General features: G+C 37.9%; 1 pseudogene; it reads right to left on the bottom strand.

The window, feature by feature from the left end:
• Positions 1-23,355, bottom strand: part of LOC131316966 (uncharacterized) — a 36,959-nt pseudogene extending 13,604 nt beyond the window's left edge.
• Positions 23,356-25,191: the final 1,836 nt, after the last annotated feature.

Genomic DNA, 25,191 nt, shown 5'->3' on the forward strand with positions numbered 1-25,191 from the left:
GGCTACGATATCTTCTTTCTCGGAATCAGAATACCCATATTCTTCATAGAACCGATCAAGGGCTTGAATAGCATTAGCCCATCTGTTCAAGTAGAATCTTGTTGGAAGATATTGGTGGAAAAATTGTTCCCTATTGGCCATAGCCATCTTGTTCATGGCCTTTCTGAATTTCTTGTCTTTTTCAATTATATATTTTAGCCTTGATTGGGCTATAGAAGGACATGCCTTCTTCAGAAAAGTCTCTGGTTTCATATTATTGGGGTAAAATAGATTGGCCATCAACCCTGCAAAAACTCACAGGTAAGAAAATCAGGTAGAGAATTATTTTCTCCCTTAATATATTCAATATCGAAATCAAAGGCAGATAATTCAGACTGCCATCGAGCAAAAATTTGTTTTGAAGCTGGTTTTTTTATATCCTGCTTTAAAACCTGCTTAGCAGCACTACAATCAACTCGAAGTAAAAATTGTTGATTTAATAAATCATCTTGAAATTTATTGATGCATTTAATAATAGAAAGAATTTCTTTCTTTATAGTGCTATAATTAGCTTGTGCATTTTTGAAAAGTCCAGAAGTGAACCTAACTAATTCTTCTTTTCCCAAATTTGGGTTATACTGCTTAAGGATGCCCCCATAACCAATATTCGAAGCATCAGTTTCCACAATTTTCTTCCATTCTGGATTAGCAATAGCTAAACATGGAAGCTGCTTACCTTTCAATTTAATCTTTTGGACAGCTTTTGTATGATTTTCTGTCCAAGGAGGAGGATTCTTCTTAAGCCTTTCATATAAAGGAGCCGAATCCTGAGCTAACTCCTTATAATAGTCTCCTATATAATTGAGACTACCAAGAAATCTTTGCAATTGAGTCTTATCCCTTATTTCATCAGGAAATTTAGAAGCGAACTCTATGCTTCTATCAATTGGGATAATTTTCCCTTGGTAGCTGAACTATAACATCTGCGCAAGACAATTTTTGAAGTCATTAAAGTGGTGCCAGCTTTTGATCTCTCCACAGAATCTTTGGCATTATCCATAAAATGGAAGTGGTCCAGAACACAGCAGATTAGCCGCAATAAGACCTTTTGCATGACTGATTTCCGGGTCATCTCTCGGAAGCATCTCATTAGAAATGCATAGTACGACTCCCATTCCATGTTACCAGAAATAGATGCAAGAGCCTCCAAACATGCACTCCTTATATTTTCTACCTTTCCATTTTGTAATTCAAACAACATATTGAAAAAGAGAGGAACGAACACTTTTGTGGTGATAACCTGAATTTTGATAGCAGCATTGCATGTTATAAGTAGAACAGCAGTAATAAAATGGTTTACTTGAATGAAAACTTGAAGAAAGTATTACCTCTGACAAATTGCCTGAACTGACAAAGTTCCTAAACCGCAACAAAGCCCTTGATCTCCTGTGTTTCTGCAAAAACAATTGTGAACAGACAAACGCATCAGTAAGTGCCGCATACAAATTTCCTTGGGTGCCACTTGTACATAACAGAGTATGACTAAAAGAGTCTCCTGAGTTTCAAGAACCTGTTTCCATTTCCAAACCAATGATTGGAAGGTACTGTCTCTACTACAATCGATACATTTGCGTTAAAACTAAGAAAAATTAGTCAAGGTAAAAATATACAAGTTACAGTATAACAGTTAAGACAACACATTAAGCATTGCAAAACTGAAGAAGTCTATTTGCCCCAAACAGTTCCGAAAACCACATTCTTGCAAACTAAAAGTGAATAGAAGTCAATTCCATATAATACCATTCACAAGGAAGAAGGCAAAGCACCGACCTGTAAGTGCATTAATTGTTAAAGAAATCTTGTTCTGCATCTTCACTGCACAGAATTTGAAATGATTTCAGGCTTGGCACCATTGGAAGCTTCAACACCATTTCCCTTAGTAGATCAATCCACACCTGATATAAGAGGACCCATGCTTACATTCATTATGAAATAAAGTAAAAAATTTATGTTGAAAATATGTAAAACAAAAAGTTTGATAGAATGCACGAAATGCTTAATAAGCACTTCCCAGTCACCTGGCCCCACCTCACAAAGCGAAAACTGAAACCTCCAAAGAAAAGGCAGTACAAGTAGAAGTGCAAAATTACGTAAAGGACATGCAAAACTTTTGTCACCTCAATGTAACATTCACTCTGAATTCAGGTTATAGTTCTGTTATCTTATGAAAATTTTAATTCCGAATGACAGTTTTTCAGAAAGAGAGAATGAGGTGAGGATGTCTGATTAATTCCTTTTGAATAGGAGCTTCTTTGTTCATTGCATCTCCCATATGTTTGAAAATGAACTTGTTAATTATTCTTGCGATAGACGATTCAGGCCAACTTTGATCATCAGATCTCATGTCTCGATCAAGAATTTCAGCAGAGAATTCAACAAATGAGAGCAATAATCCAAATCCACTTTGCCTCAAAATCATTTCTTCAGATGACATGTCGTGCACCGCATGAGACAAAATGATTAAAGCATGCTTCTCTCTAACAGTGTAAAAGAAGTCCTTGTTGATCTTTTCATAAGCATTAATAATACTGTCATAATCAAGACCGCCCATTTCCATAGCAGAGGTTGAATTAAGTTCCCGAACAAGTTTTGCCTGTGTCCATTCGAGAAATAAGACAAGAAGACTTAACAAAATCAGGAGGCCGAATTCCTTCAATAACAACATTTAGAAGAAAATAAACAGAAGGTTTAGTTTACCACAGAAATTAGAGAAGATTCAGTTCCAGCAAGAGCGTCAAGAAGATCACAAACAAACATCCTTACATCCAAATTAACAGAAATAAGAAGTGGAGAAACTGCATCCAGAACTTTTATTTTACTTTCACTTTCTAATACTGTTTGATGAATAATGACCTGCAAAGCTTCCACACATGCAACTGCAAGAAATGATACAAGCTCTCAAGGCTGGCAAAAAAAAAAAACTCCATAATGCCAAAAAGTACACAACAGAGGTTGAGATCAATATTCATGAAAACTAACCAGAATTTTGAACTCCCTTTGTTAGCAAAAGGAGCATGATATCAACAAATTTACTCGCTGCGGAATGATCCCTTATATACTTTGATAATAACTTGAAAATATTAAGCACTCTATCCCCAGGACATTTTATCAATTTCCTAGTACACAAATACAGTCACTCAAAGAGGGTAAGTTTAAGAAGTTATCGACTTCACAAACAAATCTACTGCACATGGATTTGCATGCAAAAGACAAATAGACAAATGATTGAACAAGAAAAGCACAAAAAGAGAAATTCTTCATTAGTCTAGTGTGTCTATGTGTGTTAAGTTTGAATGTGTCATATTCATTAAGAATATGATTGCACCAAAATTTACATTAACTTATAGATGAATCCAACCGACAAGTAACAGTTGATGGCTCTTAAGCAGAGTGAAGAAACTCTCCCAAAATTTCAGAATTCCACCCTCTAATCAGGATATTTTTCTATTTTATATGCAAGAAGAAAATCTTGGAATGAATGTCTCATCCAATGCCGTCTATCTCATGCCAGCTAATAAATTATTGGTATGGCACATGCAATCTCGGTGCATTTTCCTCTTACAGCTTCCGAGTTAGTGCAAGAAATAATACATGTTTAGCCATGTATTCAAAATTGATAAGCTTGTTTATGTTAAATAAAGAAAAAGCATTTTCTCAGTTGGTTATGTATGGTGTTCCTCAAAAACCAATATAGAAAAAACTATTCGTATTTAAGTAACATAGTTAACTTAAAACTTGTTAGTCACTGCTTGTCACATAAGCCCAAGTAAAGAAAAAAAAAGGTAGATGTACTTTTTGAGGATGTTGGGGAAAAATCAGAAACCTTCTCCTGTTGTACAATACGAGAGAGAGAGAGAGAGAGAGAGAGAGAGAGAGAGAGAGAGAGAGAGAGAGCACAGAATCTGCAGACTGCAGAAGAGAGGAACAGTTCTATAGACATGCTTCTAATTAAAGAACAGAAGCGATAGATATGTGACCATTCCTTTTCCAAAGAATTTGAATCATATCGAAGGACTATGCCAGGAAATTTAACGAGACGAGAACAAAAAGTTTCACAAAGGCTTTTGTTCGCCAGAACAGGATATTCTGAACCAACCCATACGTAATGGACTTGGTAAATATGGTTTCATACCTCCGTGCCGCATTATTGAACGTGAAAAGACAATGCAAGCCGCAGATAAGTGCATCAAGGCTAGGAAGTAGTATTCTCTTAATAGCATCGTCTTCAGGGTCGAGTTCACTGTCAAGATTTAATAGGTTCTCAACAAAGTTCAGAACACAAGATAAAATGTCTTCAGAAGCTGTTGGGACAGTAAGAATTGAAAGTATATTGGGGACAAGGTTTCCCTTTTTATACAATAACGATATGAGCTTGTAGCTTCCAGTCATGCAAAGAAAGCAAGAAAATAGTGAGCTTGGCTTCTCACTACTAGGACCTTCTTGCGTGAAACCATCTATCGAAGGTTTAACTGAATCAAAGAAAAAGTCCCAAAATTCACAAACGAGCTCGTGGTCCGCGTACTTATTTAGAACCAAAGAGATTATCTTCAGGCATAAAGATCTGAGCTCCTTGAACTGCTTCATAGCTGCGGTAGACTGCATACAATTAAAATTGTCAGGAAGTTCCACAATTTATTTCCAGTCGTGATAAAGCCCAAAACTTCTATAGGCTCAAGCTCACTTTCTAGGTCATTTAAACTGTAAGCAAAAATTAAGGAGTAAGCACCAAAAACACCTATTTTTTGGTCTATTTGGCCAAAATGTAATGCTAAGTTGAACACAGTAGAGATCTAGTATTGGATACCAAGCCACTCAATAATCTGTGAGTGGTCAGAAAGCAACAGCTTTGCAGTGGCAACAACAACAAAGCTTCTCTCCAACTTGACAACAAAGCTTCTCTCAAGACCAACATCAAACAAATATTATGGAAGAGAGAGCGTATAGATTTAAACATTACCGTGATCTGGTTTTCTGCTCTGCCACCTTTCTCATGCGTAGTTACTTTAATGCTAGAATGTGGTTCCACTACGGACAATCCACTGCTCTTCACGCTCTCAGTGATTGATGTGCAGCTCCACAGTATGCGGACAACGCATCCCATTAACAGGTCAAGGTATGGTTCAACATGCAATTCATTAAAAACACCAAGAATATCCTCAATTACATGCAAAAAAGCATCTCTCTTTTTCCAAGAAAGGGCCATTAAGTTCTCCACCGTGAAGAACTTCAAAATCAAAACACTAAACGAGTCAAATTCATCCTTAGACCATTCAGACGAACTCCAGAACCATTTACTCATTCCATCAAGTCCTTGCGAAATGCTTAGCAATGGCTTTATTAACAGAGAAGAAAAGACGAAGCTCATCGACGTCAAGTTGAACTATGAAACCAAGAACTGCCTTCCGATGATGAACACTTTTATGCTGGAAAGAAGTAGATAAATGAAAACAAATCATGACACATAAAAAAGGTAAAACAGAAAAGGAAATGCCTGGAAAACACTAAATACTAGAAGATCAAATGTCAGAACCTTTCGAGAGGCCAGTGTTTTCAGTTTCCTGACTTTAGGTATCAGAATTCGGGTAACTAAAGGTACAATAAAACTTCTGTGGCATTCTTCGATAAGATTAGATTCTTTGGACAAGCTCCATGTTGTTAATTCCTCCCGTAAACTCTTTGAACTGATCAGATTTTTAAGATGCTGATCGTACGGAACTAAGAAATCATCTTTCCAACTTAACAGGCAATCGAGAACCTTCATCTGTATCTCAGCATCATTTTCATCATTTTCATCATTTTCATCAAGAAGCCTGAAAAAGACAGCCAAAATGAATTTGATTGCCGAGGCATAGGCCCACATATAAGTGGGTTATAAGTGGACAGCAATATCTTAAAATCTGTGTTATATGAACTCTTTATCCTCCAGTTTACCTGGGTCTGCTGGATATGACAAGGGTCAGGCTATCAGATACAGGTCAAGCCCCTATACACAAATTAGACACATGGATACTCTAATTTTGTACAATCTATGAAGGTCACACTTGACAGTAACAGTTTTCTAGCCATTCACACAGATAGGAAACAGAAATCGCCTTCTCTTAAATCCAATTTAACTTCAGGTACATTACCATATAATGACATATTCTAGTAGACTATTGTAGGAGATACAAAATATTTAAATCTGCAGATCCCTTAGTTGCAGGAACCTTCAACTATGCCCACGTTTCTTCGACGGAAACCCGTTTCCGCGTTCCCGTCGAAGGAAACTCCAAGAAACCCGTCCCAATGATGACGGGAACTCGTTCCTTACCTATATGGGAACTTACACCCAAAAAACGGTTGAGAGACTTACGATTCAAGTTGCAATTGGTACCTTTAAAGTTGTTTTGATCTTGTTAGTGAGCACATCTGATATTAACCTTCTAGAGTCATATTAATGCCCTTAACTTTTACGCCTACTTAATATGCACAAAGAGCTCTATTGTGTAATCATGTGCTACAATAAAAATGTTGAAATATAACTAGAAACTTATAATTTTAATAGTAATATTTTGTGGTAGAATAATATTTTTATATTGACATTTAACAATATAAAATTCCAAAATATATTTATAATTTTAATAATTTTTCCTAACCGCTCCCACACTTCTGTGATCATCCGCTCCCCCGTCCCCGCCCCTGCTCCCGCTCCCGTCCCCGTTCCCGCTCCCGCTTCGTGTAACTAAGGCAGATCCACATACCCAAATGCAACCTTAGGATATAGAGCACATACAAATACTTCCAAATAGGGTCAATGTAATATAGCATGAAAGATACATGAGGAGGAAGAAGTAGATGAGCTATAAGAATGTAAAACCCAGCATTTTACCAACCTATATTGCAAAACTTCCTTGAGAAAATCACTCCTGTAGAAAGACTTGGGATTTCACATCAATTTCAACAGGGTCAACCACTCTGTAAGGACATTCTTCCACTCCTTCCCTTTAAAAGCCAGTGTGTTGAATGATCCCACGCTGCAGTAATAGAAAGAGAACCAACACTTTATTTACATAATTTGAATGGAAGACTGCATTAGTTTGCAGTTAGGGGAAAAACTATAACAACCAATCAGAGGTACGATAACGAGAAAATAATTACCTGACAAAATCATCAACATTGTAACCCATAAACTTCAGGAACAAAGGAATAATTTGCCAAGACCGAGATTCTATGACAGTTGAAACTTTTTGTAAAGACTGAATCAACAATGACAAAACTGTCGTGCAAGGGGTGTTATCAGAGGCAGGATAAACAAAAAGATAGAAGCGTTCAACTAAATCTGAAAAGAAAAACCAGGTAAAGAGTTAGATTTAGAATATAAGTTAAACAAATAACTAGTGTCTAGCAATGACAGTACTTTTTCATTGAGTACACTGTACACATTATGCATGGATTTAGAAGGTAGAAAGAGCCAAACAGAAAGATACCACATACCACTGCAGTTGCCAGTAGATGCAGTTTTTCCGGTGTCAGATTGATCATTGAATGCTAGAAAATTAGATTCACATTGTTCCAGATACTGAACAAATCTATCCCATGTCATGTCAAAATACTTGCTAATTAGGACAGCAATGCATTCCGATGCTGGGTCCCATAAGTAACTAAATCGATTATGGAAGATTCCAATTATCCCATACAAAACAGATGGCACATAAGCTTCAGCTATCCTTGCACCAGAGAGGCCCATCTGTATCCTTGAAATCAATAGGATAACTTTCCTGCTAGTAGTTATTGAAAAAGGTGTATTCTCAATCGAGAAGAGGAGCTGGATAACCTGATATTAAAATGAATCAACCTCAAATTCACTCCCAGCATGATGAGAAAAAAGAGCTGTAACGAGGGAAAGAAATACTTACATTACTGCCCTGGTAAACCGCAGACTGAGAAACTTCAGTCTTCATTTCTATCATAGCAGGCTCATCTCTACGACTTTGCTCATAATTAAGAAGTTGATAGTGGCATAATATTCTTAGAGTGGAAAAACGGACCATTTTGTCTGAGTGACACAAGTTTTCAGCAAATACACACAATGCTTCCGTAGCCTTCTCTGCTTTAAGTTCGGGATGCAGCACAACATTACTTATTTCTTCATCAAAAGTAGACCTTCATTTTGCATAAATTGAAGAGGTTAATAACAACAAAAAGTTGTATTTTTATGAACATGTAAAAAGGGATTTATAAACAAAAAAAATGATGAATAAACTGCATAAAAGGTTCTAAACCTTGTTTCGTTGAGACAAACTTACCGATGCATGGAATCCAAAAAGTCAGCTACAGCACACAATATTTGGGGTGATGACCTATATCTTGCAGCGAGTTGCAAAAATTTCCTCACTACTTCATCTCTAATGAAGTCACCAGAGCACAACTTGTTAAAGGAGCTCAAAGCAGCACCAATTAGACTTTGCCAAGTGTGTTTAGCAAACCCTGGAATATTGTCTGAAAAACATGACATTAATCTCCAACTATAGACCAGGTCCAAAATATATCTAAAAGCAGGTACCACTAGATTAATGAAACCGCAGTTAGAAATTAAATAATCTAACACTAAACAATGTTTTGAAGCAAAAAAACAAAAGCAGCCACTCAATTTTACCAAATCTTTTCAAGTGCCCAGAAAGGAACAGAACAAGGACTAAGTGCAGCAATAACAGTCCATGATTCCAACAGAAGTTCCTTCGTGGGGCTTGAGGAACAGAAGGATAAGAACTGGGGACGGCAATGGGGCGGCGCGCCCAGATATTTCTTCCCCCATCCCCATCCCCATCCCCGAACCCGAATTTATTATTCTCCCCCATCCTAATGGGGAATGGGTTCCCTGCCACCCATATCAAACCCCATTTCGGGGTTTCAATTTTTTACCTTCTAAAATATGGAAATAACTATTTGTTGTGTTCTATAAAACATTAAGTTAGTATACAAAGATTTTCATGTACAAGTAGTCAAGTACATGTAGCTAAATATATATGGTATTAGGCGGAGTTTTATTGGTAATATTATAGGCGATCAGTTGTAATATTATAACAAAGAATAAAGAATCTATTTGGGGGTGGGTTTGGGCGGGTTTTGGGGTTGGGGTATATAAAACCGATCCCAACCTGTCTCCTCAAAAAATTTCTATTTCGTCCCCAATCCCAACCCAAAACACAATGTTGTATCAAGGTCCTGGCGAACAAAATGACCGGCCCTTACCAGATTCTTTCACCAAAAGCTGATCGAGGGCATCCACAAAATCAAGTAATAAGGAAGAGTTTGCTTGAATATCTTTCATGTAAGGATAACAGCTGATGATTCCCCAAAGCAAAGACAATTTAGTCTCCTGAAGTTGCATGGGTGAAGAATCACCATGCACAATTTGATTGACGACCCCAATCCAGGAGCCAATAGCATTCTGCAAGTAACTGCAAATCCTCGAAACCTCTTCTATGGGTGTTCCATCTAAATGGCTGGAGCTTTGAACTTGAAATTGAGTTCTTTCACAGAAGTTAAGTAGCAAAAGAATGACTTCTTCCTCTTGAGTGTCTATTTTTTCCTCTGGAGTGTCTATTAAATCATTCAACGCTCTGGAATCCAATTGGAAGAGCCAATCACAATAGTATCAGGAGAAAAAGTAAGACAAGCGTTCAGATATTTTTGAGGTAATATAAATATTACCTTGTAATAGTCCCTCTGAAGGCATGGACAATTTGAGGATCTTTCAATAGCAATTGTTTGATAAAAGACAGCAAACTAAAAATCATGTCACGTAGCAATGATCGGAAATAGGAAGAAAGAGAAACAAATAAAGAGTAAAGGGAGAGAAAAAGTTACCCCCCCACCCCCCACCCAAAAAGAAAAGAAAAGAAAAGAAAAGAAAAGAAAAAAAGAAAAGAGAGTAAACGAATGAAAAGAGAACCATTTTCAACCCTTACAAAGACAAGACCTTGAATTCCTTAATAACTGAAATACAGGAGCCCATTGCACTGAAACACTAGAAAGAACTGACGTATTATCAGCTAAATGGAGCCCGTCAAGAATGCAAAGCATCAATTGCAAAAGATTATCAGCTTCTTTGGAAGAATTGCCCTCTGCTTTAAACTTCTGCATAAGCTTCCCAACCACCCCGAGAATTGGTTCGTAATCTGTACGAAAGATGAACAATTGGTTTTCAATGTAATCGGATTAAAATAAAGACACAACCACATGTGAATCAAACTTGTGCAGCCAACCACAAATTTTCTGAATGTAGTCTCTGTGAATGGTAGAAACCAGGATGGACAACAGGCGACTGAGGTGCAATGACCCTCCACTAGATACACCATCAGCTATTTTTCTTATTTCCTCAAATAAACAATCCCACATCTTTTTCAACTCTGTAGACTCAAGTTCATCGCATAACCTTTGAAAGGAAGTGGTTACAACTTCAATCACGGACTGTGAGCCTGCACACACACAACGAGTGAAGTCACGGAGAGAGAGAGAGAGAGAGAGAGAGAGAGAGAGAGAGAGAGAGAGAGAGAGAGAGAGAATACATCTGGCAAATTTCATGAATGTATTCCAGCAAAATGACTTTGAAAGGCAAAAACAAGTCATCAGAGCATACCTTAAGAACATGTTTGTTCATACTGTTCAGTAGTTCAAATTTGATAAAAGGTGAGGTAAAAATTCATACTCAGCCTCAGCTGAGGATCAACCTGATCGCATAGTTCTATAAATTAGCAGTCAGTTACTTTCCTTAGCATTAGTCAACCATTGGAGAAGTTAAAACTCATTGGTTCAAGATAAAGAGAAAAGTGCCCCTAGCTGTTTTTCTAGATTCACAACAAAAGCTTTGGTTCCATTTCGATGGAAATCCAATCAGTTCAATTGACATCTGAATCAAACATAGATAATACATCATCTAATGATTGCCTACCTTCAAGAAAGAGAAACAAATCCTATCAAATGTGTGGTCTATTTTTCGTTGGTAATGACTTTCCTGAAATCAGAAGATTATTATATCAGGGTTTTTGAATCAAGGTGGGGGATGGAGCTGATACAAAGTTATCTAATCAACAGGAGGCATTGGTCAGAGAGGTGAAGCAAGGTGATTCAAATGCAAATTGGAACCTATCATTAGGAGAGATTCCTTATCCATTTGGGAAGAGGATCTATTACAGAAATCTGAAAGAAGTGCTGCAAGGTATGTAAATCAATTTGAATAGAAGGGACCAAATCCAATGGAGGAGGAACAATGCAAACAAGTTTTCTGTGAAATCTCTGCATGAGAAATGGAAAGCTGCCAAGATGGAGCATATTTACGGGATAGTCATCTAAATCAGGTTTGGTGGAATATATGACCCTTTAGTATTGAATTCTTCACATGGCAGGCAGTCCAAGGAAGAATAGCAACAAGATCAAAACTTTGCAAAAGGATCCCATTGAGGCATGACATAGATAACTCTTGTCCATTCTGTCTCAACATGTAAATCTCGCATGACCACCTATTATTACATAGCTAATTTTCCCGAAAAATTTGGTGCGAGGCTCTGAGTAGGTGAGGAATACCATGGGTATGCCCATCATCTATAAAAGACCTATTTTTATGGTGGTTTTATAACAAATTCAATAAGCAAGAAAAATGTATTTGGGAGGCTATATTCTTTTCTACCATGAGGTCCATATGGAAGTTAGGAATAACATGGTGTTCACTGGGGAGGCAAATGCTGATTGAATTGATTTGCTAAAAGCAAGGGTTGTATTCTGGATTAATTTAAACTATGACCTGAGGGATTACACGGTTGGGAATGTGATAATGAATCTAAAAGTTGTGAAATCCCCGAAGCCTAAAAGATGGTATGGGCTAGAAATGGTGGATTATATTAGATGAAGAAAGGAGATGTGGGAAGGGATCATATGAGGATAGCTGGTTCTTCGGACTTTTGAAGAATCTGTGTCGATGGCTAAGATTTAAGAATCAACCATAGACTAATGTCTCAAAGCCTGGGACGCCTTTGTTTGTTATTGTGCAGGGAAGGGAGGATGGAAGAAGCTAAGCTGGAATCGTGGACGAAGCTGGATATTCATAAGTTGGGCTGGATGAGCACTGTAGCTGCCCTCCCTCTATTTGCGTTGATGAATCAGGTAGGAGACCGATCATGTTGGGGTCTAGTAAAGTTTCCATCGGGTTCTCAGCTTACTGCTGCAGTTTTTGAATTGTTGGGCTGGTTTTAAATTTCTGCATTCTTATTCTCTGGCAGTTATTGCTGCAGTTTTTGGCGTGTTGGAATGATTTTATTTTCTACATTTTGATCTTTGTTTGTGGATCAGCTTTCAATCAGTTTTAGGCCAACTTGATGAAGCTTGCTGATGTTGATATCCTAAGCTGCATTTGGGTTCTGCTATTGCTGCTATTGCTGCTATTGTGACATCAGAAGCTGAAGCTATTGTCTTGTTCCCCGGAGTTGTTGGTCCGTGGTGTTCATATGTGTTGCTTTTCCTTTAGTTTACTTGTTTGTACCTTGCCAACTGTCTTGGGTCGTGGCTAGCACATGATTGGTTGTGCACGTGGTTGCCAACCTAGTTGGGATGTACTCGTTGCAACAATGATGCTTCATAGCTTCGGTCCTTATTAACTTTGGTAATTCCTTTTTTGGGTTAATAAAATTCCTTCTTCGCCGACAAAACAAATATAATTTTGAAAAAATCATACCAGATTTTGCTGGGATTAAATGAATCTCGGCAAAAACCTTATACAGGAAGTAAGTACATAAATGAGACTCTATAAAACAGCACATATAAAGAAGTCACAGAGAAAAGACTTGCCTTCGACAAATTTATCGCCAATAGCAAATATTGAGTCATCCACTAGTAAACATAACACTTCCCCTGCTCTTGAATGCAACGTCGATGGAGCTCCTATCATAACATACCATAGTAAAACACTGACTCCAGATTTTCGAGACTCCTGTGGTTTCTTTGCAACTTCAAACATGACTTTTCTAGTACCTGTTAAGTCAAAGATTATTACCTGATTTTGCTTGTCATATCACGGAAACTCGACTAACCAAATCAATGGTTAGAAAGTACTATCCATTAGCAGATCAACATAGTTCTAACTTCTACATAAAATATCAATACAGGATATCGACCAAGCTGGCTCCTTGGCCATTAAAGAACCAATTTAGAACAAAGATAAGTAAACAAAAATAATTGGATGATGGAAACTTAAATCACTTTGAACATGTATTATGCAAAGCATGGCATGATGAAAAAGGTAAATTTGGAACTCCAAATGAAGCACCCTTTCAGAAAACCTTATCAAGTTTAATTTGAATCTTGTGCTTACCTTTTTAAAACAAACCGGGCTATTTATGTTTTATGGATCAGGTTCTATCAAGTTTAGCCATTAGGAGTATTTTGTTGATCTGCCTTTGCTGGACATAAGCTTTAAAGGTTGGCTGTAGTTAATTTTTGGGTCTGATGTATGATTTCCTGGTAAGGTAAAGCATCCCACAGACTTATCTTGCCTAGTAACCACACCATAAGAACATAACAATAATAAAAGTTCAAATTTCCAAAGAAACTCTCCAACTTTCGTTATCAAATGCTCCACTTCATTTCTCCACAGATGTTCCCATGTTGGAAGCTTTAGTTTCGAAAGTGTCATAAAACTGTATCTTCCCACAATATCAAATTCGATATTCCCTTTTGAAATAAAATTGAGTTCCTTAGTAAGAGAAATTTTTGGGAGAGATGCCACAAACTATCAAAGAATATTCTGCTTGTGAAAAAGAAAATGATGGCCAACAGATTAGAAGGATATTTGAAATACTGCACAAAAATATTGAATATTCTGGACAGTAGCAGGAACACAACAAGTAGTACTGCACAAAAGATGTTTTCAGTACTGGAAAGGTCTATCATGAGTGTGTACACTTTCAGAGATTGAGAAGTGCCTGAACAACCCAAACAATTGCAGTAACTTATTGATTAGTAAGAATCTGAATCTCTTTATCAGGAACACAAACCACTGCAATTACTGGAAACAGGTATACATAATTTTCCATCATTTCACTTCATAGAGGCCTATGAGAAGACCAAAATTTAAAAATCAGAACCCTTCTACCTAAATTGCTGCCCAGAAAAACGTACAGAAAAGTGCACACACAAGACTTAATGTCACAGTTAAAACAGTGAAGCGTCAACAACTTTAAGCTCCATAGAAATATATGTTTTCATGGGGCGGGGGAGTCAAAATGATGGAGGAATATACCCTTTTTAAGCTGTTCAGAAGATGTCTTTGCATTTCTCAACAAGAATGACACTGCCTCATCCATAAGTTCTTGGACATAATCCTTGCGATAATATCTTAATTTGGTTGTAACCCTTCAAAAGAGAGAAAGTATAACGTATCAGCAACTTACCCAATGCAAGTCTCCATAGACACAAACAATCATGCAAATTGCACAGATGATCGAAATAAGGAAGCCATCAGTAATCTAAGCCACCACCTTAACTGATGATCCAACAGTACAAACTTTTGACCCTCACCAGATGATTTCTGATGCAATGCATCACCTAAGCTTTGGAATATAGAACTCAATCTAATGATTTCATTCATGAAAGAGACCTATTAATACTTACCTGCATAGGGTTGTGTTATCTGTATTCTGTAGCAAGGATGTAGGGAGCATTGATCACCTATTCTTGCATTGTCTTGTGACCTTAGACTTATGGTGGATATTCTCTCATGTAATGGGTAGTGATTGGGACCATTGGGTTGTCACAACTTCTTGTGTTCACTTGCTTATCATTGATTTTGGGGGGTTTGGACTTAATAGGAAAGCTCACACTCTTTGAGAAAAGTAGTTTTTTACGGTGTTTTTGGCTTCATGGTTAGGAAGAGTTTATGTGCTACCTGATTCTATTCATTCAACACAAATGGAGAAGAGAAGAGGAACCTGGCGGGAAACAAAAGGAGGAAAGGAAGAAAAAAGGGAGGAAACGCTCTTTCTAAAAAGTCCACTACCTGGCTGGTCTATGTGCATGATTAAGCTGGGAAAGGAAGAAAAAAAGGAGAGACGCTGCAAAAAAGAAGTTCTTCATTACTTTGTCACCCACAGGTGAGGTGAGTGTAATGGGTGTAATGGCATGTAACGGCCAGTACAGTATGATACCTGTAACGTAACGATACACCCGATTTCCCTATGACTGTTGTTTGAGACTGTAACCCTAACGGCGAGCCAAAATATCGTTACGTTGCGTAATGGCCATTTTTGGGAACCTTGGTTGGGAGTCTAAGGAAAGCAACCCATCCTTGGACCAATTCCTTGACATGATTGATATTTTAAGCATAGGTTTGTTGTTGGTATTGTATTTGGATCTTATTGTAATTGGGCAGCATTCCCTTAAAGCCTTTTTTCACATGATCGTATTACTTATCAAAAAATAAAAATATCATTCAGTGTTGTCGTGATTCCCAAGAATTGCATCGTAAATCAAATTCTGAAGGTTTGAATGTCTAAATGTATTAGAATCGAGAACGTTCAACATGTTACATTTGTAATGACAAACAAATCAAATATACAAAGGAAATATAAATAAGTAGCTTTGACGCACTTTATACCACACATAATTTAAGAACAGAATTTAGAAGTGATGGGAAGTTAATTTCATCTCTATTGCAGCATTTCTTAACTTCCAGAGGTTCTTGAATCTTGTCTATGATCATAGACATATTAAGGTACATATTGTCTAATAAACAATGACAACTGAAGTGGCATTCACACACCTGAGAACATGGACAACATCTTTCACAAGATATTTCTCCAAATACATCATGATGTACGACCAGGTAGTGAAAATCTGTTCGATAAATATCGTCAAGCTTTAAGTATCAAAAAAAATGTCAGCAAGATATGGTGAATTGAAAAAAATATCTCAGCAACATTCCGGCTTATACCTGCTCAATTATCTCTGGTTCTCGATCAGCTCCACTTCTCAGAAGAGATACTAGAGAATCAGCTACCTTCTGCAGAAAGCTGAAGATTTTCAAGTGCACAAGAATATGTTACACACACAAAGCATAATGCAAAAAAACTCTAATTTAAGATGTGTATTCATATCGTGACTATTGTCAAAGAGATCCTGAACCAACAATGGGGAGAATAAAATAAAATAAAAAACTTTAACACCAACCACCAGTAAATTTAAAGAGCGTGTGTTAATGAATGATGCTCAAAAGCCTTAAATCTTAATGACATTCAATCCAAGTCGGGAAGGAACTCACGGGAGGAAGTCCTCCAAAAGATCTCTAGACAAAGCTGCAATCACCCTGTAGAAGAAAACCACAATAAGTAAGCAGAAAATGTCCTACAGAAAAGTACTGTTTTGAGAGGAGTTGCAACGGGAAAAAAACATGAGAACTCCTATAACAGCATGGAACAACTCGAGAGTGTGATGATAAAGCACATAATGCTGGGGGCATGGCTCTGAAAGGTATGGCCGGACGGGTAAAGAAAGAAGATCAACGCGTAGTGTAGTTGTCTTTTTATGTCAGTTAAATTGCATCTTAGAAGCAAGGAGCTTCTAAATTGGGAAAACTTCGAGAACGGGAGCACGACTGAAGCATGCTCCTGTCAAGAGTAGCGTGCTCCTAACTAAGATGGTAGCTTCATTGTTTCTCTCTCTCTCTCTCTCTCTCTCTCTCTCTCTCTCTCTCTCTCTCTCTCTCTAAGTACGTGTGTGTTTGTGTGTGCGAGTCTTCACCCTTATAGTTGTTACTTCCCCAAATAGTACGTGTGTGTTCATGTGCGCGAGTCTACTTCACCCTTATACTTGTTATTTCCCCAAATTTGTTTGTAGAGGATAAAAATCAAAAAAAAAAAAATTTTGTTTGCTACATTTAGTTTATATCTCATCATTGTTTTTATATGTGTATTTACAAAGAAGCTCAACCGTTATGTGGATTTCGGACATCTAACACCGTTATTCGCCTATGAATTGGCATACTAATATGTATCCCGATACAGCGATTTAGAACCTTGGGTGATCCCAACTTTTGTATCTTATTCGCATCCCCGCTCTTTTGTGCAACTAAGCTGCTTGCATCAAATGACACATGCAGAATTCCCACTAGACAGCACAGTTGACTTTATCAGCACATATACTTCAGAAGGTGGAGCACTAGAGCTAAAGGATTTTTGACCTATTAGCCTAGTGGGGTGCATCTATAAGCTTCAAAATGCTTTTGTTGGGGGCTGACAAATTCTAGATGCAGTTGTAGATTCACGGCTGAGGAGTGGGCAGGCAGGGATTTTGTATAATCTTGACATTGAACAAGCCTACGATCATGTGCATTGGGAATTCTTGCTCTATGTAATGGGGAGAATAGGCTTTGGGAGTAGGTGGTGTTCATGGATCCGCTTCTGTGTCTCTACTGTCAGGTTCTCAGTTCTGGTTAATGGATCAGCACCTGGTTTCTTCAACTCTTCCAGAGGATTGAGACGGGGGATACTCTATCTACTCTTTGTTTATTAGTATTGTATAGGAGCCATTCAGTACATTGATCAAGAAGGCTGAGGCAGGTGGCTTGTTATCAGGTTTTGGGAGGATAGGTGGGAGTCCATACAGATATCACATCTACCCTTTGATGATGATAATCTGCTCTTCTGTGATGCGGATGCTGAGCAACTGAGAACTGAACACCTTTAGAAGTAAAAGAAAGTTAACTTTACCATCCTTTTCCATCAACTGAGGGGTCTTATGGAATTATTTATTTACTCTAGGCAAAATTAATGTCCCAGGGGGAATTCTTTATTTACTTATGGCGGAAAAATATTCCCGAAAGGTTTAAGTTTAGGCCATTGTATGACTATTCACAGCAGCATCACTACATAAAATATGAGAATGAGAAATTTCCCGTAATCGTCATGTAAAAAAGAGACGTTAAGAAAACAATATACAATATGAGTTTCAGCCTTCAGGAAAGCTTTTTATTTCGTACTCAAAAACATCAATCAGTTCAGAAAAGCTATTTATTTCATTTTAATAACCATCAATTCCTACCGACCAAATTAATACAGAACATGTACCTGAGAATGGGCTCAAGAGAGAGTCTCCCTTCCATATGCAATCTAGAAAGTAGTTTCGAGAGAATCAATTCCTTGTGCAATATTATTTGCGGCAATGTTTGGACCACGGGAGTCATTTCCTCGAAAAAGGAAATAAAATCCTCTGCAGTGTTTAATTCCTATAAAATGGATAAAAAAAAATTAACAGAAGTTGCACAACAAAGAAACCATAAATAAAAACAGATCTCTCCAAGAATAGTCACCAAGATAAGCCCAAATTCGGACCCTTGGAAAATCCTAAAATGCCTAGTATATATGCTAAAGCATGCTCGCAGATCACTACAAGAGGTTTAAAATTTGTGTTGCATCACTTGGCGGCCAACCTATCAAAAGACTAACAAATGGAAACTTTGATGAGCATATCATCCGATCAAGTTTGACAAAGAATACATCACAGGCAAAATCTCATTTTTTCACGTTGATTGCTTCCTTGCCATTGTGCTATACATTACCTCTGACTACCCGAAATACAAAGTAGTAAATATCGCTCTCACTAACTTATGAAAAAGAGCATAACCCTTCAACATGTTAGCATACAGCAGTGTACCAGAATAAGATTGTTAAGGCTACGAGACTGTCTTGTTTTCTTTAGGGGATAATAAATGAATTCAACTCTAAAATTTCTGAATGAAGGTATAATCTCCTCCAATCTTCCCGCTAACCAGCACAATATGCTAGACCTTATCCAAAAAGGGTACCCGTTGAGAGAAACATCGACTTTTATATCAGCTCGTCTAAAAGAGTCCAAAACTAAGTTGCTAATCTACACACCAGCTTTGAATAGTTACTTAAGCTGTATCGTGTCTTTCTTGACTGCCTCTGACCTCTTAACAGCTTTATTTTATTTTATTTATTCATAACTAACCTCTTTAGCTCAATGGAGGAAAATAATTCATGTAGCCAACCCCAAGTGATTGGGACTTAAGGCTCGGTTTGGTTATAACTAATCTCTTTAGAGATTAATCTTAACCAACCAAATTTAACAAGAAAAAACAACAGCAGCAGCAGCAGCAATGTGAAAGTCTTCACGAAAAGGGCTTGAGCATGCCATTAAGTTCATGCAACTGTCCAGTTGCCTTCTTCGGGATATCTCAATATTCTCGATAGCTCTCTGTCCCAATCAAGACACAAATGTACAACAACTTTACTCTTTACAAATTACAAATTACAATGAATAGCTTTCAAATCACTCCAAAAGGACATAACGAACAAGCTAAAAAGAACCAAAAGAAGACGATGTACCCTCCATTCCACAAGACAGCCCCTGAAAAATGAAGACCCTTCCGAGGGCAGAGACTTGAGAGGATCGAGACTGCGGAATACATCAACATCAATTTCCTCAAGTCGCTGAGAAAGCGTATTGAACTGCACAAAAAAATCCAATCCCAAACACTTCAACACCATATTCCAATTCCCAGAAAATCAAATTACAACAACAATAAAAAGTATCCAATTCCGGAACTACAACAGTTTCACGCTGGCTCTGTCTGCTTGGTTCCTAAGAAACCACAGGAAAACCTGTATGAGGGATTACCACAATGCGCCGTAAAAAAATCCAATCTCAACACATAAATACGCCCCTACCAATTCTCATAAAATCAACTAAGGACCAACAAAAGCGTTCGGGAATAAACCAGTTTCACGCTGGTTATAGAGGAGGGAAAAAACAGTGCTTCTCGTGATACGGATTAACAAAAAAAACTCCGCAAAGTCTAATCCCACACTTTTTAATTTCCCAACTAAATCTCTACTACTTTCGAAAGTAGCCCACTCTTTTATTTCAGGCCCCAAAAATTCTAATGTAAAGCCTGTTTAACCCTATTTCCAGCCCCATAAATTCGTATCATGATTTTGGCATTCTTTGGGCTACTTCTTCTGCCAGACCATGTCAAGCACTGTGTTTATGCCAATGTAATTACAATTGTAAGTTCTACCTAGTTGGCAATTGACATCATCAATTAAGTTGCCTTCAGTTGAAGTGATGAACATACCTGATCCTTGTCAAGTGAGGTTGCAAATTTTGTGTGTATGATCATGTGATGAGGATGGACTAATGGAAAGTAGATTGTTTGCATCAGTGAAAAATTAAACAGCCATTTGAAGATATGAAGGAGGTTGTGGTTTCTATGATAGGTGACAACAATGACATAGCCGTGGTCCTAGGGCTTTGGCTTGATGCTTATGAAGTTTTTCAAGGCCATAAGATGGAAATAGGCTCCTTAATGAAGGTAAACCAAGTGAATATTATATCTATGAAAGTGTTCAAATCTGATTAAAGAAGAAGAAACCAAGGTAGATAATATGTCCTAAAATCCTGAGATAAACTGAAGGGGTCAAACGAAATATGAGAATGACAAAGGGAGAAAGTGAGTTAAATACCTTTTTCAGAATTTTTTTGTACCATACAATCTTGTAAGATCAAATTTGTATAAATTTTTGGTACGTTTTCGCTAAACTAAATGAACTATAGCCTTATGGCAATAATCAAGTTGTTTCGGCTAAATGATATTTTAGTTGATGTATGTGAAGAGAATGACATACCTAGAAATCCGTGAAAACATGGGCTTTAGTCCATTTAGTTTAACGAAAACGCACTTAGTGAATAAATAGCCATTGCGCGGCGGCTTTGTAACCCATAGCCATTGCGCGGTGACTTTGTACATATGTGTTACATACAATTCAGGTAACATTATACTGACATTTAGACTTCGTTTTCTTTCCAATTTGCTTTAGGCTACTCTAATCTAACAACTTTTGCTCCTTGAAATTATTCCCCACCACACGTGCACAACCACTAGTAAGAGCATAAAATTCCGGAATTAGAACAGTTTTGTGCTGAACCTTGGGGTTTATCTCAATAGTTGTGTAAAGACCCGTAATTTCGTTTAATAAAGTTAATTTATTTCGTAAATGAGAATTGCGAATATTATTTGGATAATTATTTGAGGAGTTCAATGTGTAAGAGTTTGAAAGATTTGGGTGAATGGGTAATATGCATTTGTGTGAGTATATAAGGGAGGAGTATGAGAAACACACTCACACCCCTCATTCCTACACTCCCATTCTCTCCCTCTCTCCAACGTCTCTCTCTCTCTCACTCTCACTCAAACTCCACTCAAATCACCCAAAACCCTTACAAACCAGCCTTTAATCCTTCACTCCGACGAGGATTATGGCCCATCTTTCTCTGGTTTGAGCTTGGTAGAGGCATATCCCTTCTGATTTCAAGATTTGGGGCTAGGGCTTGGAAATTCTTTGAGTTTGTTCTTCAATCTTTGAGGTAGAGAGTTCTAACTTTCAATATATGTTTATGACTTGTTTCTTGCCATTGATCGTTGTTGATGTTATTGTGGATGTTGTTGTTGTTGAACCCATGAAAATCTGCTCGAACTGAATTGTTATCGATACCATTTGCTTTGTTATCGATATCTTTGTGTTTCAAAATCTAGAAAATCACTTATTATCGATACCATTTGCCCTTGTTATCTATACCCTTGCGTCTGGAGCACTTCTTAACCTAATGGTATCGATACCATTTTTCAAGGTATCAATACATGTTGTTTATCTCCAGCTTTTACTGTTTTGCTTCATTTTTCACCGTTTTGGCTCACAATCACTTCCAACCTACTCAAACACCACCCAAATGACTCTTAGCTTGGTTACTCGTATTTTAATGACTTTGTTGAGCGTATTCATAACTTTAAAACTCGTTTGGACATGATTTTACAAGAATCACTTTATGTAACAAAGTTGGGTTTGAATGATACGAACATGATGGTAAAGAGGATTTTGGAATTTTACGGACACAACACAAACATTCAGGACTCATCGACGGGTGAGTGCCTGGCAGAGGATATCGGGGTCCTTTAATTAGCCCGGCAGGAGTTTTATGCTCATATTGGATACTTCAGGACCACCCTATGGGTAAGGTGCCTGGCAGAGTACATCGGAGTCTTTTAATTGGCCCGACAGGAGTTATATGCTCGTATTGGATACTTCAGGACCACCCTATCGGTAAGGTGCCTGGCAGAGGACATCGGGGTCCTTTAATTGGCCCGGCAGGAGCTACAGCTCATGACACTTGTACGAGACACGTTTTGACACATGGTGCTTTCAAAGCTTACTCCTTGAGACACATGATTGGTTCTATAAATGAAAGGTTGGAATTGGTTTGCTATTATTGTCCATTCATCGGATCGTGTTGTCATTGTTCGTCTTGTGATCTTTCTTACATTTCATATGCATACATTGTTAGATTAGAGCTTTCTACTGGGCTAGTGTAGCTCAAACCTTGCATCATTTTCAGGTGAACTCGGGGCAATAGTTGCATGCTTGGAGTGTTTGGGCGTGGACATGGTTTTGAAAGTTAACTTGAAGAAGTTAGTTAGTCATCTTTCCAAATCACTTTTTGGGAGATGTATTTGTAACTTCATTTGATATTACTTTGATTTGAGGATATTGTAAACTTTAACTCTTGAACACTAGAAACTTTTGTTGGTTTTGGGGCTGTTGAGCCGATGATGTATTATTTGGAAATCCCTTGAACTTGGAAGTATAATTATGGAAATGGAAAGGTCAAACTTTTTTGGGTATTGTACGAATTATTGTGAGAATTTGTTTATGGAAATTCATTTATTATTATGTTTAAAATCGAGGGCGTGACAGTTTGCGACACTTTGTAGCACACATAATTTTTCAAAATGACATTCGCTCGTGCTCTCAATCCTTGCTTTGCGCTCGCGCTCTCAATCCTCACACTCATGAATTGTAGCTGTTTGGGAGGCTTTTGAAAAACCTTTTCACGCTCTCGCATCCGCACGTGCATTGTGTGACTTAGGTCTAGGGTTCAACTCCTCTGGTTTAACTTATACTGACAACTAACAATATGCTATCGTCTGGCAAATAAAAAGAATAGTTTTGTGCTGTTTTTTGGTATATTTGGCTGCTAAGACACCGCAGGAAAACCAGGGCGGCTGCACATTCACCCGAGGGTGTTCAGATTCTGGGGCCGTCGCCGAGGAAAACTAGTATGGTAGCGTCGATAGGATAAACAGTAAACACATGCATAACTAAACGGAGGTTAATTACGGATACAGTACTGATTACCGCGAAGCGCCGGCGACGTGGAGATTTGTTCAGTGACTTCACCGTCTGTGCTTCCCTCGCCGTTGCCATAACTTCTACGTATGTTGTATTTGGAATCTTACGTCAGGAAAAGGGAATTTGAATCAAACTTCAGGTAGGGTTTATTATTGTAAGACGGCCGGTAATGAGCAGTTTCCAGAACAAAAGGAAAACTAAACCGACCCATCTAAGGTACAACCTTTTGATCACGTTGAATCGAGCTCAAACGAGCCTGCTATCACTCGAGAAGTGGTGCAAGTCCTGTTAATACGCCTCTATATTGAGAGAGAGAGAGAGAGAGAGTTTAGTTTTTTCTGCATGTACAGTAGGGGAGAGAATATATATATATGTGTGTGTGTGTGTGTTTTAGTTGAGTTTACGAAAGTGTAAGGAGCTAACCCTATTTACGAAGAAAACAAACCCCTTTTTTTAAAATAATAAAACAAGCCCTATTTTCATTGACAGGGCAATCAGGGCCGTTGGTTTTGTTAAATATGTGACATATACAAACATATCATGACATGAAAAGACTTCACATCAGATAATTCAAGAAAGACCTTCCCATGTCAAATAGAGATTCTTGTAATAAAGTGGAGGGAGGTATCTGAGCGGCTGTAGTGCACCTCCTCCGCACTACATCGGCTGGTGCGCTATAACATTTTCCATTCCATAGGGTGAGTGTATTTATCAAAAACCTCCACGCGCGGGAAGATTTTCATGAATTTATTTCCCTTAAAAAAAATTATTATGTGCCTGATTTGTTCTGATAATGAGAAATTTTGAGGCAACAATGCTATCACCATGCACATAATACTTACACGTACATACTCACTCGCAATAAAAGTGGATTCCAGCAAATGTGTGCAGGACCCACCCCTGATTTTGGGTCCCCCCCCCCCCCCCCCCCCCCCCCCCCCCCACAAAGACTGCAAAGAAAATGATCCGTCTCCTCTCCCACAAAGACTGCAAAGAAAATGATCCCTCTCCTCTTTCGATTATGGAACCACCGCACGAGCTTGTAATAATACTCATAACGGTTTAGCCCGCACGTGACACGGCCCACATCCTGGCCCATCATTTTAATGAACCACAATGACATTTGGAAATATCGGTCCATTGGGCTCAAGGACCACTTTGTTACTAGTACAATAATGCTAGGGAAAATGACAAACAATGACGTGTATAAGGGAGGAGTGGGTTACTTATATAGAAACAAAAAACTAGGGGTGTACACGGTCCGGATTGGTCCGGTTCTCTAGAAAACTAGTAACCGAACCATTTCAAATGGTTCTAGAAAATTGAGAACCAGAACCTAACCAGTATATGCATGGAACCTAACCAGAACCAAACCGCAAGACCGGTCCGGTTTTGGTCCGATTCCGGTTCTATCCAATAAGCATCCAAACACTTATTCACAAAATATGAACTCATAAAATTAAAGAAATAACAAGATAATCTGTTAGAATAAGAAAGGAAGGAAGAAAATAAAAGTTTTCCTAATAAATGAAATTTCATCTCTAAATAAATTAAGTTTAGCAAGGAAAAGATTAACCTACCAAATTCAAATACTTATTTAATTACACACACATACGTATATCTATATTATTTTAGTTTTAAACGGTCCGGTTCGGTTCTAACCACGGTTCATTAATTGAGAACCAATAACCGAACCAAAATTAATGGTTCTTATTTTTTTGAAACTATAACCTGACCGTAGATCCGCAGAACCTGACCAAATAAGACGGTTCGGTCCGGATCGGATCGGTTCTATGGTTCGGACGGTTTTCTTGAACACCCCTACAAAAAACAGTAGAGTTTGCTCTGTTTGAACCCATTACCAAACAAGAGAGAAACTCCAAATTCACAAGACAGAGGCTTTAGTTAAGAACAAATGGGT

The sequence above is a fragment of the Rhododendron vialii genome, chromosome 2a, assembly GCF_030253575.1.
Source record: "Rhododendron vialii isolate Sample 1 chromosome 2a, ASM3025357v1".
In the NCBI taxonomy this organism is placed as follows: Eukaryota; Viridiplantae; Streptophyta; class Magnoliopsida; order Ericales; family Ericaceae; genus Rhododendron; species Rhododendron vialii.